We start from the raw sequence: 20,634 nt of genomic DNA, 5'->3' as shown, positions 1-20,634 counted from the left end.
TTGTTTTCATCACATAATATCAAATCAAATCTGAATATTATATTGCAGGTCACATTTTTACAAAAGGGTGGTACATTGTCTATACCTACCTACATCAGTGTTTTATGTAAATTAAATAAGTTTTATACATTTTATACATAAGAAAACAGATATTTAAAACACAACTGTTATTATTAGTATAACTATTTATTTCTATTTTGTAACTAATTCTCACACTTGGTGTAATTAAAAGATTCGGGTAAACTGTAGAAGCATTTAACTAGAAATTTTTTAAGGTCTCTTTTAAATAGGGAAGGCTTCTCTTTATTTTTAATTTCGTTTGGGATGTGATTATAATTTTTTATTGCCATATTTATCTTGATGACATGCTTCTTTGGGGTATTTTTAATTTGTTTAAATTTTTATCATTTCGCTTGTAATTTAGTAGTATTTAGTATAAGTCCAAATGTTTTTTAACAAATTTACATGCTTCTAGGATGTAAATTAAAGTAAGAGTTAAAATTTTGTGTTTAACAAAATATGGTCTACATGACTCCATCTGCTGAATATTTTCTATAATTCTGATACATTTTAGTATTAGTTACAAATTATAGTAAAGTCTTAATTTAGACTGTATATTAGGTATGCTTAGAGTAGCTTCTCGAGCAGCATGTTAATTACACGACCGCTGGGAATATACACGTCGCTCTTATTTTTAGATTTAGTCAGGTTTAGTTCTCTCTCGGGGAGGGATTTTGTTAATGTCGTAAATGTATATTCTAGATTTGGATTCAGAGAACGATACATTAAATTTAAGTATGATATTGATCTATATATATATAAGAAATTTCCACGTATATAGTCACTCATTACGATATCTCTGGAACCATTACAGCTAAAGACTTGAAATTTGGTAGTAATATTCTTTTCACCGAGTAGAGGTCAGCTAAGAACGGATTTTTCCAAAATTCCATCCGCAAGAGTTTTTTTATATTACCTGGGACTAGATTATGATTATTTTACAGCGATAGAAATGACTGTACAATATTGTATATTTTTATTGAAAAGAGCGCAAAAAAACGAATGCCAGGAGAGTTCCTTGCGCCGCTTCTTCTCTCTCAGAGCGTCATTTGTTTCCGAAGCGGAATAAAGAATCGTAAAGGAATCAATTTTGAGAAAATAATTGCCTTTTATGCCTTTGTGCGTTTTCTTTGGATGAGGCTTTTACCCACATATGGTCCATAGAAATTTAGTAGTCAGATAAATTAAATGTATTTTTTTTGCATGGAATTAAATATAGCTTTACTATCAATATTATTATTATTACATTACTAACTACTATTACATTATTAAGTGACAAATAATTAAATTGTAATCTTTACCGTCATTATTCAGGTCATGACCAGTGTATGTAAGTAAGCGAACCGATAAATCATTTAAATTTACAGAGGCGATATTATACCTTCAAACTTGTATCATTTATTATGTGCGAACAACAATTTTTGGCGCTTATTAACAATTATATGAAGTGTGAAATATATTTCACCTTTAACATTTTGTGATTTTACATTAATAGCCAATCCCGACCGCTTCGCTTGGAATTTGAAAAATAAGTAACCATAACGCATCTAGATGCGAAATTTACCCTAGGGTCATCGAATGGTTGTAGTTTCATGTCGATACGATCAGTGGTTTAGGCGGGATTGAGCCTCAAACAAAGACCATTTTCATTATATATATATATAAGTATGTAATTAAGTACATCTTTATTTAGAGCAAACACTATAAATACAGGAAAACATTTACAAAATATAATAACAAACAACATGAAAAACTTATCTAAATAATTACGAATATAATATACATACATAATCTACTTAAAAACTAACATACATTCAGAACCAAAGTAAAAAATTAAAGTAAGGCTTATTCTATATTAACATAATAAGGTGATGTTCGCAGTGTTTTGTCCCAAAAAGGTTTGCTATTCAGCATATTAGTTGGATATAACCAAACACTGATTTTCAGTAGCTAACTTCAAGAAGGCGGCCGTCGCGATTACAGCCACAAGTCCTAATAATACTCAAGCCATAATAATACTCAAAACATAAGGTAAAAATAATATTGTTGTAGTCGGATAGGTCTTGACAATTATTACTTATATAGGTATAGATAAAATTAAAGATAGTTTGAAAGAATGTTATTATCTACCAATTTTTGTTTTCAATCTAAGTTATTAACACGTGTAACAATTAAGTACTGAAGGCTTATTACAAATTTTCATTCAATAGTCTTACTAATAAGATTAAAAATTAAAACAAAAGAATTAAATTAAAGTCGTCAGGAACGAACGAATAACCCTTAAAACAAAATTAGCTGATTACATATTATAATAGTAATCAAATAGTGATTTTATCACACGTATGTAATTAAATCTTAATATATATAAATTACGTGTCACGTTGTTTGTCCGCGATGGACTCCTAAACTAATGAACGGAGTTTATTTGGGAATACTTCATTGAGTGCAGTTTAGTCCAACTTGAGATTGGATAGTTTTTATTTCGATTTGGGACCCATAATTATTTTTATTTGAACATATTTTATATTTAGTGATGCACGGTTTGACAGTTCCACTGTGAAACAATTGCATTATAACAACAGGGAGCATTTTTGACGAAATAATTATTGATGTTATGAAATAGTATTGGCAAATTCGTATAAAACAGTATTTTTTTATTATCTACAGAAGAACGTCTGTCGGGCCAGCTAATAATTTATATAATAAAAAAAGGTATTGCTTATGAGTTTGGAGATAATTACGCAATTTATATACATGACACTATGTGAAGATTTGTCGTTATTAATAGTACAAATAAGATATCATCTTAAAAATATTAAATATATTTTGAAAAATTAAAGTTACCCAATGTTTACTCTACTGCAAACGAATGAAAAAATTTCTCCACCTATGGACACTAGTCAAAAACTTACTAAAGTTACTCTTTTTAAATAATCAAGAACGAAATTTCGTTGTAAGATTGATGATATACATAAAACAACAACATAAACTTTAAAACAGTTCCACTCCATTTAATTCCACTTAATTATACGTTAAGTGTGATTTTAATTACAACATTACTGTTAAAACTCTTACTTTATTTATAAGATTTACTTAAACACTACTTTCGAACAAAAAAGTGCCTTAAGTGGACTGTCTTTAGTAAAAAGATCGAGAAGCACTGTGATTACTTTGCTGAAGGCGGTAACGTAAACGGGTCAGAACGATCTTATCAAAAGAATAAATGATTAATCGGGACATATAAATACAATATCGATTTCAATACACCGATGTTATGTTTAATCGATAACGCGATGACTTTAAGATAATTCAATATGATACGGTCGTTATATGCGCACTTGCGAAATTGTATTTGTAAAGTTTACAATTATTGTTTTAACTTTCACATTTAAATGAAACTTGATGTTCATATTGATAGTTTAACAAAATTTTAAAGTAAATAGACATTAATTTGCATTTTAATATAAAATAACACGAAATTTCAAATACTATGCTCTCTAGTATCCAAGCATTTATATTTGCCCTATCTATGGATAATGCAGCTACTGTACTCAATAACTTTTGTTTTGTATTAATTTACATTTACTTTTTGACTTTCTCGTGTAAGGCTTTTACTATTTGACGTGAGAGAATGTTTTGTTGCATCACTTTACATATTATATTGTAATTGAAATGATTTGTAAAACGATGAAAATCTAAATGTTGATTTAAAAGAGTGCCAATGAGTTTCATATCCGTGACCTACATGATTAAAGTGATTTTGATTTGATTTGATTTGATTTGATTTGATTTGATTTGATTTGATTTGATTTGATTTGATTTGATTTGATTTGATTTGATTTGATTTGATTTGATTTGATTTGATTTGATTTGATTTGATTTGATTTGATTTGATTTGATTTGATTTGATTTGATTTGATTTGATTTGATTTGATTTGATTTGATTTGATTTGTAACAATTTGATGAACTATTCAGTCATTAGGTACGTATGCTTTCGTCAGCTTTTTCTGATACAACTGCAGTTAGAAAATACCGTTGAAAATAAACATAATATAATTAATTTATTTTTAAATTATTATCACACAAATAAAAACAGTTGTTGCCAAACACAATTTAGAAATGTAATATTAAAAATATATATATATGTATATGAATGAATACATGATTTTTTTAACATTGCAGGTAATAGCTACATTAATTATTAAAAGGCAATTATTTCTTTAAAATTAATTTTTTAGAATGCTTTTTGAGGTAAATACTACCATCGCTTCGAAAACAAATGGCGCTCTGAGAGAGAAAAAGCAGCACAAGAAACTCTTCCAGCATTCTTTTTTGCGCTCTTTTTAATCAAATATACAATAAGGTATAGTACATTGTTTTTCCTATAAATTAATCATAAATTAGTCCCAGGCTGTTCGATCAAGGTATTCGGCTGATGAGTAGTAGGATTTACGATGGAGCCATTTTTTAATAAAACATTTAAATTTATTTATAGATAATGCCTGAACAGTGGCTGAGAATTTATTTTGAAAGTGTAAACATTTACGCTTATAGCTATTATGTATCTTATAAAGCCTACTAGAATTATTTACAAGCAATCCCTTTTTGAAGTATTATAGTAAAGTAAATCACTATTTAGAGCAAAAAGTGAACATATATTCATAAATGTACTAACAATGAAATGTTATAATATTTATTTCTTTAAATTTTTCTTTTAGTGACTGTCTGTAACAAAGCTGATATATAGCACGAACAGCTCTTTAATATTTGATTTAAATATTTGATTGGAATTTGAAATTTGATGACATTGGAATGCAATTTTTATTTAAATGAAAATAAGGGATGAGACGAGCAGGACGTTCAGCTGATGGTAATTGATACATTGGTACGCCTTAACCAGTAGTACTCAGGATTCTTGAAAAACCCCAAAAACTCTGAGCGTCACTACAATTGCGCTCGTCACCTTGAGACATAAGATGTTAATTCTCATTTGCCCAGGAATTTCACTAGTTACGGCGCTTTTCAGACCGAAACACAGTAATGTTTACATTCTGGCGTTTGTGTTTACATATAACTGCTTCACGGCAGAAATAGGCGCCGTTGTCGTACCCATAATATAGCCGGCTTCCTGTGCAAAGGAGCCTCGCACTGGTAGATGTAGAAGTATGCAATACTTATTGATCAAGACATTATGAGGTAAATGAAAGTATAATTATGACATAAAACTTGACAAAATTTTCTAGAGTAAGCCGATGCATTACCTATACAATATTACGAAATTGATATCAATATTATGACAAGGTTGTCATTAATTATCGCGTGATAATAATATGGTTTTAAATATATGTTCACTTTTTACTATCTTAATTGGCTTTTACGTGTACATTATTGTAACATTAAACTTATTCTAGTATACGCTTTTTTAAGAAAAGAAAAGTACCTAAATACAAGGATAAAATTTACCAGTTAAATTTATAAGAACATCATTATGGGGCAGAATTTAAAACGCCATTTTATATAATATACGATTGTTTTTGACGAAACGTTATATAAAAGTGGCATTAAGAAAAAAAAAAATGGCAGGTCAAGATCCGTAGGTCGAAACCTTTGGTAATTTATGCGCGTAGATAAACAACCAATGAAAACAGGCCGAGTTTATTACTAGTGCGTGACAAGCAAATCTCAAAAAACTACCAAAAAACATTTTTCGTATGTGGTTTGGAATTACTTTTTAACTTCTCTATCGATCAATTCCAAAAACCAATCAACTCTTAACATCAAAAAAACCACGTCGATCGCCATTAAACCGGTCAAAATCGGTTGATTCGTTCGTGAGTTATCGTTGATGAAAGAAAACCGATGAAGTGTTTTTTTCGGAATTACTTCGAAATTCTGATTTCGATCAATTGAAACTCAAAATATTTTTATGAGGCTCTGTGTCGAATGCCGCCAACCGCGTGAAAATCGGGTCATTCATTGAAAAGTTATTTCCGTTTCAAAATAAAAAAAAAACTGTTTTTTATCAAACTTTTACGGTGTATAAGAAAAGACTTCATTCAAAAGAACATTTAACCAAGGAATAAATAACCAGATTCATTCCTATAGCCCAATATTTAACAAATAAACTCAGTCCTTACACAAAAGCCTCCGTAGCTTAATATGCAATTATAAAGGTATTTCACAACAAGACATAACCATACTTCTGCTGTCTTCAAAAAGTTATTCATGGAGGCATTTTATTGTTTATGGAAATAATAATCGGCCATTGTTCTGCTTTCTGTGGCTTTATTGCGACTTTATAAGCTTAATATGTAAGCTTTTAAGGGCTACGTAAGTGCTAGTATTTTTTTATGGAAGAGGACAAACGAGCGTACGGTTCACCTGATGTTAAGTGATCACCGAGGAATCACAGGAGCGTCGAAAAGTGTACGTGCTTTTCTTGAAGGTACCCATGTCGTATCATCCTGGAAAAATCGCACAAGGAAGCCCATACCACAGCTTTTGTTGTACTTGGAATTTTTTTTTAAAGTTTAAAATTTTAGCATTTCGTTTATTGTGTTTCAGTTTTAAAGGTATCGAAGCTAGTGAAATTACTAGGCGAATGAGACTTAACATCTTATGTCTCAAAGTGACGAACGCGTTTGAGATGCTTCAAAGAATCTTGGGTTCAATTAAAAATCCATCCTCATCGGTACTGCTTTGTAATAAGCATGACACGACTGACACGTGATCTGTCAAAAAAAGGCTATTGAAAAAAGTATCTCTACTTGGATCACCCTTTATATACATCTAACAACCTCAGGCCCAAATTAAAAAATGGCTACGAGAAAAAACGGAACAATCCCACCTAACAGAATGGAGAAACAGCAAAGGTTGCAGGCAAACAAAGAATGCGGTTCCGGTGCCCCCAAAGAGGTTCGCCCGCAACCTGATGAGACTACACAGGGACAATATACGCACAATTGTAGGTGTAGTCACCGCTCACTGTCCCGTAAACAAGCATCTGTCTATCATAGGTGTAACAGACAGCCCCTTGTGCAGAGGATGCATGGAGGCAGAGGAAACGCCAGAACACGTGCTTATGGAGTGCAGCAGTGTGGCCGTACAACGGGCACAAATACTCCAATCACCAGCATCGCTTCCAGATGCCTGCAGAAACTTAAAAAGACTGCTATACTTCTGGAATGATCTGGGCTGATTGGAGTAAGAAGATATTTTTTAAAAAACGCACAATGGCCCAATCAAGAAGCTAAGTGTGTAATCAGCCCAGTTAAACTAACTATAGATATAACAAAATATTATGTGCAATTTAAAAAATAACAGAAATATACCAATTTATACATTTAAATATAAATACTAATTAATTTTAGATTGTCAAGATACGGGGTACGATTTTAATTTATATTTTGATCAAAACATTTTGTTTTTAATTAGGTCAAATGAAACAAGATGGAATTGATAGGATATTAGAAAAGTATCTCGAAATTATTGAAACTCCTTTATACTTTCTGTCACTTTCTCTGGTCTAAAAGTAACGAATAGTAATATATATATATGTATATTTATATATGCATAGTCTTTAGACAGAATTAAGGTATTTCTCAAAGTCTTTTAATAACTTTATTATTCTGTTATTGCGCTTATGCGACCCATTATTTATGAAAAAGACATGTAGTATATTCAATAATAATAATATAATATTGACAACTTTTACACAAATTATCTTGCCCCAACCTAGGCCATAGCCTGTACACAAGACAACGATAATTTAATACAATATACTTACTAAACCATACATAAATACATATAAACATCCATGACTCGGAAACAAACATCGATATTCATCATATAAATGATTGCACCTACCGGGATTCGAACCCGGGACCTCTAGCTTAGTAGTCAGGGTCACTAACCATTGAGCTATGTGGGTCGTCAATAGTGGCAATAAAAACGCAATTACCGTCATATGCAATTGTAAAACCTTCTTGCAACACGATATTGTAATTAAGCTGAACACTGTACAAAGCTTTGTATGCCATATTTGAGCAACTTTTATAATGGACAGATGTTATCTATTCTGTATTGACTTGGGATTGATATTCTATTGTTATCGATATTTCATTGTTCCGGCGACGTTATCCGTCAAAAAGTGCGTAAGTTCTATAAGCACGCACGTAATGAACTGGCCTTGTAAGTCAGTGAAATGAGTTTTTTTTTATGAAAATAAGGGACGAGACGAGTAGGACGTTCAGCTGATGGTATTTGATACGACCTACCCATTACAATACAGTGCCGCTCAGGATTCTTGAACACAACAACATCACTACAATTGCACTCGTCACCTTGAGACATAAGATGTTAATTCTTGTTTGCCCAGTAATTTCAATAGCTACGGCGCCCTTCAGACCGAAACACAATAATGTTTACACATTACCGTTTCACGGCAGAAATAGGCGCCGTTGTGGTACCCATTATCTGGCCGGCATCCTGTGCAAAGGAGCTTTAAGGTTTTTAGGTTTAACATAAAATTTTTAAAGTATTCTTCAGTGCCTACAGTTCCACATCGAAACAAGTTCTTATTTGTTACTAATGATACAATACTTGCTGCCATTCAAATCAAATCAGTTTATTCACGTAGGTCACGGAAATGACACTTATGAATGTCAAAAAAAAAAAATCTTATTGAATCTACCGCTACTTCGTAAAGGGTTGAGCTAATGAGAAGAAGTAGCAAGAAACTCATTGCCACTCTTTTATAACAAGATTTACAGTTCATTTCAATTACAATATAATATGTAAAATGTAAAATGATGCCTCAAACACACTCAAACGTCAAATAGTCAATGTCTTAATAAGACAAAAGTCATTGATAAGGCAAAAGTCAATATCAAACACAATGCAATCTTTTAGTTGTTCTTGTGAACATATAATTATATTTTTTATTTTGGTGTATAAACGATAATAACAATAATGAAGCCTTTTATAAATTTTCCATTACATTTTACATTTTAGTGTTTGTGTATATTAGTTATAATAATTTACATTATAAGCTATGCTAGTTTAGATTATGTTTCACTAATTTTTCAACTGGATCGCAGTAGGGTGAATGCCTCCTAGAATCCTTAATATTTTTTCCTTTTTTGTACCAGTTAGGTCTGCCAATCTCTAAAATTTCCTCCATCTTATTATGCGCTCTGCCCACATTTCTCTTTCCTACAGTTCCCTTCCATGTTGTGGTCTGAATGGTCCATCCATGGTGTCTGTTAGTCGGGAAATGTGTCCAGCCCATTGCCACTTTAGTTTAAACGCTTGATTTGAGGCATCTTTTAGTTTTGTTTTCCTCTTAGCACCCGATTGTATATCTATTATTATTTTTTTGTTTGAATATATCATTTTAATTCATTTATTTAAAGTATGATCCTTCCCTCAAAGATGTGCGAAGGGAACGATGGCTGATCCATGCGTCATCTCGTGAACGGGTGCTACTTACGGTTACTACTACTACTGAATCATTGTATTTGTTGGATGTTATTTCTAATTGTGACAGTAATCATGACCATCATGTTCACGAAGCATTCTTACACAAGCAATGAGTTATTATGCATCCAAGGTACGATAGTTTATATTAATGCATTTAAATCTTTATTAAATTTCATGAAATATTTTTTATTATTTAAACATGACTCATATATTGGATGCAGCACCTTACAAACTAATTTGTTATTTATATACAGCCATTGTAAAATACTCTATTGATTGAAAAGAGTGGCCGTTAAGTTTCTTATATAGGTTCTTCCCACGAGCTCAACTTTTTACGAACATATAGTATAATTGAGTAATTTATAAGAAATATTTATAGTGGCGATTCAGAAGCCCATAGTTTAAGCATATTTGAATTAAGTTTATTTAAAAGAAAAGTAATCATAAAGAAATCAGTTATTAATAAAATTTCCATCAAATACGATATCGAATCATTTTAGTATGAGACTTAATTCGGTGTAACATGAATACGGAGCCTGATTTAGAAATAATAGCGAATGAAAAAAAATTATAAAGGTGGCATTTGAGCAGCTCGCAAAAAACAAAATATAACCTTGCACTCATCAAAATTATTGGCATAACATATAGACAGTTAATGATATGTATAGGCCGATATTAAGATTACGATCCGTCCGTCAGTTTGCACTAGGACTACGTATCAATCTTTCATAACACCAGATCACTTATGCAAATATCTAATTCACAATAATTGACGCACGACAGAAACAAAACGCGATGTAATTTTGCAGTTTCATAACCAGTACAGCGCGGTACAATCAAAACTCGCCCCTGTTAATGACGCAATTGCTTTTGATAAATTTGTCTGAGTATAAAAAGCTTCTGACTAACTTATTACCCATCAGTTGAATACTGTTGGACCAAAAATGAAGTCAATTATTGTAAGTTGTGAAATTTTTAAAGTTAATTAACTAGTGTGTTGCACAGGATGCCGGCTAGATTATGGGAACCACAATGGCGCCTTTTTCTGCCGTGAAGCATTAATGTGTAAGCATTATTGTGTATCGGTCTGAAGGGCGCCGTAGCTAGTGAAATTACTGGGCAAATGAGACTTAACATCTTATGTCTCAAGGTGAGGAGCGCAATTGTAGTGCCGCTCAGAATTTTTTGGTTTTACAAGAATCCTGAACCGGCACCGCTCGTCTCGTTCCATATTGTCATTAAAAATAATAACCTCGAATTTATATAGCTGAATTTATTATTATAATCACAATGTAGAGTCCAAAAATGTATAACAATTTTGTTAATTATTAATTCAGAAAAACTTTTAATATATTTTCAATAAAGTATCTTAACCATATTTCATAATCATTTATAAGGATAATTCCAATGTATTTTCTGACCAATTCTAAAAGTATTCGACCAACAACCAAATTTTTAAATTGGCTTCGTTTTATATGAATAACCATTTAATAAACACAATTGTTTCTAGACATCTTATAAATTAGTAACGATTATCATCCGATTTGTTGCCTTGAGATTATATTGCAATAAATTTTTATTCTTTCTATCATGGTCGAAAAAGATTTTATATTTTTGGTTGATAATTCGTGTATAAATAATAAATATAAATTGTATACTTAACTTTATTAATGCATAATGTCCATCTATGTTTTGATCCTAAATTGCGGTTCTAGATTCAGTCTTAACTACTGCTCTTGGCACTTCAATATCCGGTCTTAAAATGATTTTTACATCTCTTTTTCCATTCACTTATGGCATAACGTATTGGTAATTAAATTTCGAATGAAAGTGACAAATAGGATTTGTTAATTAAGATTAAAATACTGAAATACAGTTACACATTAGAATGACGAATAACATTAATAATGCAATCTAAATAGAGTTATATTATATCTCATATTAAACGCCTTTTTATCTTATAATTTATTTTTTCAGCTTATTATCGCGAGCGTGGCGTACGCTAGTTCGTCTCCAGTCTATGTGTACAACAATGGATACGTGCCACTCGCAAAAACAACTCTAACATCGAGCAGCCAGACGGTGGACCACGGCAGCACCCACGTGCTACACCCCGTTCAGCCCGCACTCCTGGCGAAGACCACATCAAGCCACAGCAGCCAACTCGTCGACCATGGCACCACTCACGTCCTCCACGCGCCTCTGGTTCAAACCCACGAGCTGTCGCACCCCGTGTATACAGTACAGCACGCCCCGGTAGTACTACCATCGACCCTGGTTTCCTACAAAACTCCAGACTCCGCCATCACCCATCACAGTTCCACCACCCACGAGACCGTGCCCTACGTCCAATCTATACCGTTCTACACTTACCACCATTGATTTGTTAAATACCGTCACGTATTGGGTATTACATAAAGTATTTTAACTTTTAAGTATAATTTATACCAAAGCAGTGGTTCACATGTTTGACGAATAATAATGAGTTAAAATATTTTATATGACACCTTAATGAAAGAGGCTTTTTTGTTACAACTTGTTGCTTAAATAAATTTTCTCCAAAATAAATGATGTAATTTAAATTATTATTTGAATCTTAAACTATTATTACTTATCTAAGAAAGTTGGAAAAATAGAGAGTTCAGATAGTTTCGAACCTTAACTAATTCAAAATGTTAGCCTATGTGAGAAATTTTTCTTATATTTCATAGAACCCTTTCCATTACAAGATTGGAATACATTGGAACCATGTATTTCATTAGTCATTACATATATTTAAAATCAGAAACTGACTGACTGATCGATGAAAGCAGAATTGAAACCGCTGGGTCTACAATCTCTTTCCTTCCTTTAATTATGTAGGTGTGCACTCAGAAAGGATTTTAAAAAATTCAATCTCTAATTGGTAGAATAGGATTTGTAAAGTTTGTATAGAATAACGTGTTTTCTTGGACAAAATTTCAGCCAAGAAATTTCTAGACCCAACCATTTTTTAAGTTTCCTCAAAATTTCCATTTCATTTCAAAATCGTGCAATTAATTGTTGCACACGATTTTTGTTTTATGGTTATTTTAGCTTCTTTCAATAAAATGGTTAAGAATTTTTTTAAAAAATAAATATTATCGCAAACACCTTCATAAGCAACAAACGTTGATATATCTTTTAGTGAATCAAATAGTCACAGCCTGTCAGTTCTTCGATATCTGATTTCGAGTATCACGCGGACGAAGTCGCACTCAACGGCTAGTATATATTAAAATAATTTCTGATATATTAACGTCCAAAAATCTTCGTATAGCTGTTATTAATAATACTATAACGAAATCATTGGAGGGGTTAAATTTTTTTTTTATGAGGAAAATAAGGGACGAGACGAGCAGGACGTTCAGCCGATGGCAACTGATACGCCCTGCCCATTACAATGTAGTGCCGCTTATAATATAATTGGTTGCAAGAGACAATAAATTGTGTTTAAAAAATATTTAGAACTAGAGCAACCCCCACTCCCATTCCTCACAAATTAAATTTTGTGTTCTTCATTTGGCGCGAAACATTATTTGATTTTCTATAATTCTAAAGGTAACCGAAACTACTATAATTTAACTATTGTATGTAGTATCAGTTTTTTACGACGATAAGGAATGAGGCGAGCGGGACGTTCAGCTAATGGTAATTGATACGCCCTGCCCATTACAATGCAGTGCAGCTCAGGATTCTTGAGAAATGCAAAAATTTTGAGCGGCACTACAATAATTGCGCTCGTCACCTTTAGACATAAGCTGTTTAGTCTCATTGCCCAGTAATTTCACTAGCTACGGCGCCCTTCAGACCGAAACACAATAATATTTCCATATTAGTACTGCTTCACAGCAGAAATAAGCGCCATTAATCGCGCCACCCATAATCTAGCCGAAATCCTATTCAAAGAAGCCTTCAAATGGTAAAATGTTGCCCTTAGTCATCTCTTACGACACTGGGACTTCCGTATTCTTTTCATGCCCCGGTGACACACATAGCAAAGGGTTAAGGACTATCTTATCCAAATGAGCACTGAAGAGAATCTTAGCTGGAATCAGAAACAGTTTTTTTTTTATTTTTCTTCAGACAATATCTTATGTTATTATTTATTCACACTGTGAATACCTCCAAATATAAACTAACAAAGTATGTTATTTTAGATTAACTGTTAAGAAAAAATGAAGAAAATATAATTATTGTTTTTTTTTTTCATAATTTAAACTACTTTACATGTATATACTTATATCGGTTTAAGCTTATTTAAATCATAATCTCACATAAATGTTAATGTAAATACCCTAAGTTCTCTGCCATACTCTTGCTGTTACACAACGCGTGAAAAGCTACAACTTTAACTCAAGATACATATGTCCCTTTTTTCAGTGTGCTATCGTTGTTGTAAATAGAGGTTGACAGTTAGCCGCTTTTTTATCGACGAGTCCACAGCTGTCACAGTCTATCTAGACGTATAAATTATCTAAGTTCTAACATGAGTGGAGGGAGTACAAAGGGAACCACGAACACCAAAGAACAACAACAACTGTCAGCACTTGTATGATAATTTTAAGATGTGCATTGTGTATGAACCTCTAAGCTGCATAATATGAAGTCCTGGTACATGTTGCTAGGATGACAAATGATTACAACCGCTCTGAAAGACATTACTATCACCGCTACCATATTTATGTTCTCCTGGTGTCTATGACGTAGTAATACGTCGTGCGCATGACTTCAGAATATATTAAAGTATCCTCGCATCATACATAAGACAATCTCTTCTTGAACTATGATCGTCTCGTACCAAAACACTGTATAATGCTACCTATCTCATTTTCTCACACGTTAACTCTTATCAATTTATGTGTCTCTTTTTACTGTCATTTTTTCGTTTCATCGAATTTCAATCAAATTTTCAGTTAAAAATAGCAAAATAATCATTGTATAGGTATAATAATATGTAATTTAAGCCCTTAGTATTAATAGATTTCTATAATCTATATCTATTTGTATAATCCCGAAACAAAGAGGTCAAGAATATTAATACAATATAGGGCTCTACTTATTCTTCGCAACCTAAATATATACTTGACATTGTATCTCATGTAAGCTCAACTTACGAAATAAAACTTGATTGTCCTTAGACCAAGGCTATGCGATTATAATATAAGACAAGTTGGCAGATCTGTGACCTTAGAAGCCTCGAGCCTAACTATTAATATAACAACTCAATTATAGATAACAGTTTTGTTAATTTAACATTTATGCAATCCTACCAATACGATGATTGTTATCATATTAAAAGCTGTTAAAGTTTGAGTCAATTTTGTATCGCTTATTTGCTTAATATGTTTAGTCCCAGCCTATGTTCAGACGTTATGCCCAAATTTATTTTCTTTTATGATAATCTGGGCACCTTACCTGCCGGCAGCGTTCTTAATGATATTAACTATTTGTAATTAATTAATTTTATAGGTTATTTTATTATTTATTTTATTACTTTTTATATAAATAGTGTTATTAATTATTAAGTTATATATAAATAATATGATTTAATAATATATTGACAAATGGACGAATAACTCAATATCACGCCAATCAATTTCGATTTTTCTTTTTTTGGACAAGATGTACTTCAAAGGTAGTTTGGTGAGAGTTTAAGTAGGTTCTGATTATGACAAAGTAACGGAACTCTTCAGTTCTTAGGAGCAAATCAACAATACTCGGCCGAATCTTGTTTATGCTATTCGGATATTTGAGTCACCTATTGTAACGTCGTTATGGTTAAGTAATTAAATTTCAATATTTGTCATCTTATAAATAATCAACTAACACATGTTTGTATTAATTTACTTAATGTATTTTATATTTATACACATTGAATAGTATAGTCCTGGACATAAACCACTTTAGTTTAAACTTATGATTGGTCTTCCATTATAAGGTATAGTTTGTTAAAGGAATAGTCTCTATGAAGTACCGATTCTTAAGTAAAATATTTCAATATATTATATTGTTCCCAAGTACCACGACTGACTTCAAAGATTCTAGAGAATATTTATTCTTAAATATATTGTTGCTTTACTATATTTAAAGTTTGTATTTTACTCTCTACTCAGTGACATCCACACACATCATCCTGGAGTGCCAAATGTGGCCACATACCGTTGCTGAGAATAGCCCGTGAATACCTTCTCTACTCGGTCTACTGTACTTAACATTTTTTACCTATGAAAATTGTTATAAGACCTATACAATTTACAATTCCAATAAGATTTAACATGGCTGTTATACATAGGAGGTCCCCAGCTTTCACATAACCAGATTAGATCAAGGTACCTTGAACAACTTTCAGTACGTGAAATAATAACATTTACAAGTCTCGTTGGCCATTTCTCTCTTCTTCGTCTTCTTTATCAGTTCCACTTCGTCAATATTTTAATGACATTATGCAAAATTATACATTACTGTTACCATGGAGGAAAACTTGAGAATTTATTAAAAAAAAATCTTTGTTCACCAATTCTTATTCTTTTAAAGTTTCCAATGTTGATAAAATTTTAAATAATTCGCCGGACTTCACCTTCCCACAATTCGCCACAAAGTACTGTGGCATTCCTCGACCGTGTGGTTTTTAAGGAACTTTCTTCCACGTAATTCCAAGCTGCGGAATGAGCTTTCATGTGTGATCTTTCCAGGTTGATACGCTGTAGGTACTTTAAGAAAATTCCTCCTCGTTCCTGTAATTCCTCTGGTATTGCAAAGGAAGTGGGCGACAGTCTTTTAACAAGAGAAAGGATGAAATACATTCTGAAACCATGCAGTGAAAGAACTTACTAGAATTATTTATCTGCGTAGGCCTTGCATATTTTGAAACTACGCATCGCTTCCGATGAATAATCATGGATTTCATAATTTTCATGAGAACAATCTAGATTTGCCCTTTCAAATGAAAAAATTCTATTAATAAACGACACTATTTAATATGATAAAAATCATACAAAAATGTCCTTGATCTAAATCTTCGTTTTTTGAAGTCAGTTAAAAAAGTTGCAGTCCGGTGTATGTACATAATACGTTGTGTTATTGCTGGCTGTACAAGATTTACGTAACAGTCAAGTTGACTGCTTGAACTTGGCATCAGCCTACTTACACAAACTTGATCTCTGCACTTATAACTTGACTTGCCGGTCATAAACCAAGAATTACGAGCTTGTTGGATGCGGCTATATATATTCATTTTATCAATTATTGCAATAATAGTTTAGGCATTGATAATTTATACGTCTAGATAAAGCCTCTTGCTGCTAGACATCAGATGAAAACAGGCCAGGTTTGTTAGTTTGGTGTGCATGACAACTACTTTGTGTAAGTGTGCGTGCATTGCTTAAAATAGAGGTTAACACGTCAACCTTTATTTTTTTTTCTAAGATTTCACAGCTGTGCCAATCTATCTAGACCTAGACGTATAAATATAAGAGTTAGGTGAATTGTGTCATTAGAATCTAATGCAATTGTCTATAAACTCTTAACTTAATTATCATCGTGTTAGAATGGGGATCGTTGTGATGTGGATTTTACGTGAGCACCGCACTTGGAATACTCCAGTTTTATAGGGGAGCGAGAGAGGATTGATTTGCACCAGGTTAGATTCTGTTACAAAAATATAGACCCTCAATTTATACCAGTGGCCGGCTCGTTTACACAAGATGCCGGCTAGATTATGGGTACCACAATGGCACCTATTTCTGCCGTGAAGCAGTAATATGTAAGCATTACTGTGGTCTGAAGGGCGCCGTAGCTAGTGAAATTACTGTAAAAACTTGAAAAATCTCAAATTTCTGAGCGCAATTGTAGTGCCGCTCAGAAATTTGAGATTTTTCAAGAATCCTGGGTGTCACTGCCGTCCCTTGGCATCGTCCCTTATTATCATAAAGAAAATACATTTAAGTAGAAAAAATACAACAAAAGGGCCTGTCAGGAGCACAGCGTAGGAATATACTTACGTATAGGAGTAACAAAATAGAGACAGAGAAAGAGGAGGAAGAAAATCTGTTTCATTCAAATTGTTTAATTGTAAGACTAGATTTTTTTAAGTTAAAGATACAATTTATAACGCACGGGCAAGCAAAAGCTTTATAAAAAATTTACTTAAGTTGCTGTCTTTAATGATTATGTCGAGACACTTGGCCCGTGGGGTCCAGAGGCGCGGAGAATGTACAAATAACTATCTACGCGCTTCAATAGCGCTACTGGGAACCCAAGCGCTGACCGCTATTTCGGTCAACGGATCAGCCTAGAAATCCAACGTGGAAATGCTGCCAGTATTCTTGGTATGCTTCCCCGTAGGTAATGATAATTTTAATTTATGGTAATCATAGTATTTAAAACATAGATATAATATTTCTTTTGTTTATGGCACAAATAAACATCATCAAAAGTTAAAGTTTATAATTATTATCTTTATATATATACATCCAGTGTCCTGATGTTTGTTTCCAGTGAACTCCTAAACTGTTGAACGGATTTTAATGGCGATTACCTCATTGAGTGCAGTTTAGTCCAACTTGAGAGATAGGATTATTTTTATTTCAATTTGGGACACATAATTACTTTTATTCCCAATATCTGTTTGGATGGACGTATTTTCTATGAGAGAATTTATTGGCGCACGGTTTGACAGTTCTGTTGTACAACAATTTCATTGTAAAAACATGGAGCACATTTTACGAAATAATTTTTGATGCTATGAAATGTTTTTAACAAATTCATAAAAATCAGTATTTATTTATTATATTTCATAAATTTCCCGAAAGAAGGACTTTTAGTTTATTCATAGATAAATCACAATAGTACCTTCTTCTTAAAATTGAGATATTTAAAGTATACAATTATTGATTTTAGCTTTAAGTATTGCTTCAATTTCTTTGTTACATCTCATATGCAGACGACATGAGAAATACTTCCTTTAAATAAATTAAAAACATAATTATTCAAAAATGAAAATATTAAAATGTCAGGCAGCAAAATATAAGTGCGAATATTTTATAAAGCCAGTTGCAGTGTCGCGGCTAACAACTTATTAAATTTTCAAGTTACCACCTCCACGAAAGTTCGAACTTGAGACGTGCTCTTCAAGAACGTATTGCGTGTAACAATGCTTAACTTTCGGCAGTTGGTATAAATAGCGGGCCACGGGATACTTTAGTTAGATAATTCGGCAATATTCAACCGATCCATACAAATCTACCACATCGTTTTAATACAACCAAAATGCAGAAACTCGTGAGTGTTTTTATATTGTGTTAATTTAAAAATTTGATTTAAAAGTGAATATTTTTGACGCGGTTTCTCGAAGTCCAATCGAGTTTTTATTGCATATAGACAACTAAAACAGCGTATTTATACTTAAGACATTTTTCAACGCATAGCTAAAAGTATCTTTAAAATTTAAATTATTTCTGTCTACTTGCATAGTAGCATAATAAAGTATTAAAAAGTCTCCTTTTTATATTTAAAATATAATAATGGTACATTGAAATGTAGTGTATGTTTGTTAGAAGTTAAAGTATTATTTCCTTAATTTAATCTGTTAAAGTTAGTTTTTCTTCTGTTTCCGAGATGTGTACTCTAGTTAGGGCATTAGCCCTCCTTTTCCCCTTTCATTATTCTCTATTTTTGCTAATTTTCAACATTTAAGGACTAACATTTCGCTTATCTGATGTCCCTTAGTTAAGTAGTATGAAAAGTTCTTTTATTTGTGTTGGTACTACGTGTCCTGTGCTTATATGATTATAGAACATTACGAACAGGCCAGATTCATTTAATTATGATTATCTTTATTAGAAATAAACCTACTGAATCTTTTGTTCAAACCTTTCTGATGATCAAATTTATTTATTTTACTGGTGAAATGATCTTATTTTTGGTAGTCATGATCTAAAATAGATATTTTCAGTTACATCCCCGATTGGATCGTGAATTGTGACTCATACATAATCTTTTTGATATAAAATATAATTTCGTATGAGTATTAATTCTATGTCCAAATGTTCGTTAAGAACAGAGTTCAGTTCACAAATATTTATAATAAAAAATTCTTGTATAATCCAATCAATGTTAAATACACCTGTTCAAAATAATTATCATTCATCTTTTTTAACAAAATTTATTCAGTTGAGCCTGAAATAAAATATCTTATCACAATGTTGATGAGAGTTCCAAATTTTGTAAACTTTTTAAACAATTTGAATAATAAGAACTTAAAATATTTCCGTTCTCTTAAAGAGTATAAACGCTGTAATTAAATTTATCTTTGAGGGAGTAAATAATCGCCTCGTTATTTAAATTTTAAGATCATTTGTGTATAAGGCAGGTACATATTTTTTTAATAATTAATACTCTTGTAATAGCAACTGAACTTTTACATTGGATACTTTGCAGGCCAAACACCACTGTAAATGTTTGATTTAAAACTTATATTACCTTTTTTTTACCAAACTCGCATTTTATTCCTTTTATTATTATGTTTTTTTATTATGTTAGTAATCATTACGTTTCATTGTTAATACCAACGATTCTGGATGAAACGGATGCTTTTGGTACAGCTTTTCAGTTCCTGCATAAATCATCCTAGAAAAAAATCCTAGTCTTATAATATATATAGATATTTATAAGAAAAAAAGCCAGCATGGAATAATAGAATATATATTTCCAGATCGTATTCGTTGCTTTCGTGGCATGCGCTGCCGCCGCTCCCGGAGTCCTACTGGCTCACCACGCTCCCGTGGTGGCTGCCGTCCACACACCCTTGGTGCACACTGCTGTGCCAGTCGTTGCTGCCAAGACCACCATCACCAAGAGCAGCCAGCTCGTGAACCACGGCTCACCAGTCGTCCACGCCGTGCACACTCCAGTTGTCCACGCTCCAGTTGTCGCTGTGCACTCCGCCCCAGTTGTCCACGCCGTCCCAGTTGTCCACGCTGCCCCAGTCGTCCACGCCGCCCCAGTCGTTGTCAAGACTGCCCCATCAGCGATCGCCCACAGCAGCTCCATTGTTCATCATGCCCCAGTCAAAG

At 32.5% G+C, this 20,634-nt stretch overlaps 1 protein-coding gene and 1 long non-coding RNA gene across 2 annotated transcripts in view; one reads left to right on the top strand and one right to left on the bottom strand.

Moving 5' to 3' along the window:
• LOC126969339 (neuropeptide SIFamide receptor-like) overlaps window positions 1-20,634 on the bottom strand; it is a 150,688-nt gene that overhangs the window by 8,478 nt on the left and 121,576 nt on the right. The window lies entirely within an intron of this gene.
• Window positions 10,457-12,109, top strand: LOC126972358 (uncharacterized). The gene is made up of 2 exons (XR_007731129.1): window positions 10,457-10,500; window positions 11,519-12,109. It is a non-coding gene; the product is annotated as an uncharacterized LOC126972358 (long non-coding RNA).

Source organism: Leptidea sinapis, chromosome 1 (assembly GCF_905404315.1).
Source record: "Leptidea sinapis chromosome 1, ilLepSina1.1, whole genome shotgun sequence".
Taxonomy (NCBI): Eukaryota; Metazoa; Arthropoda; class Insecta; order Lepidoptera; family Pieridae; genus Leptidea; species Leptidea sinapis.
The sequence above is the reverse complement of the archived record's forward strand: the minus strand, read 5'-3'. Positions and strand labels throughout refer to the sequence as shown.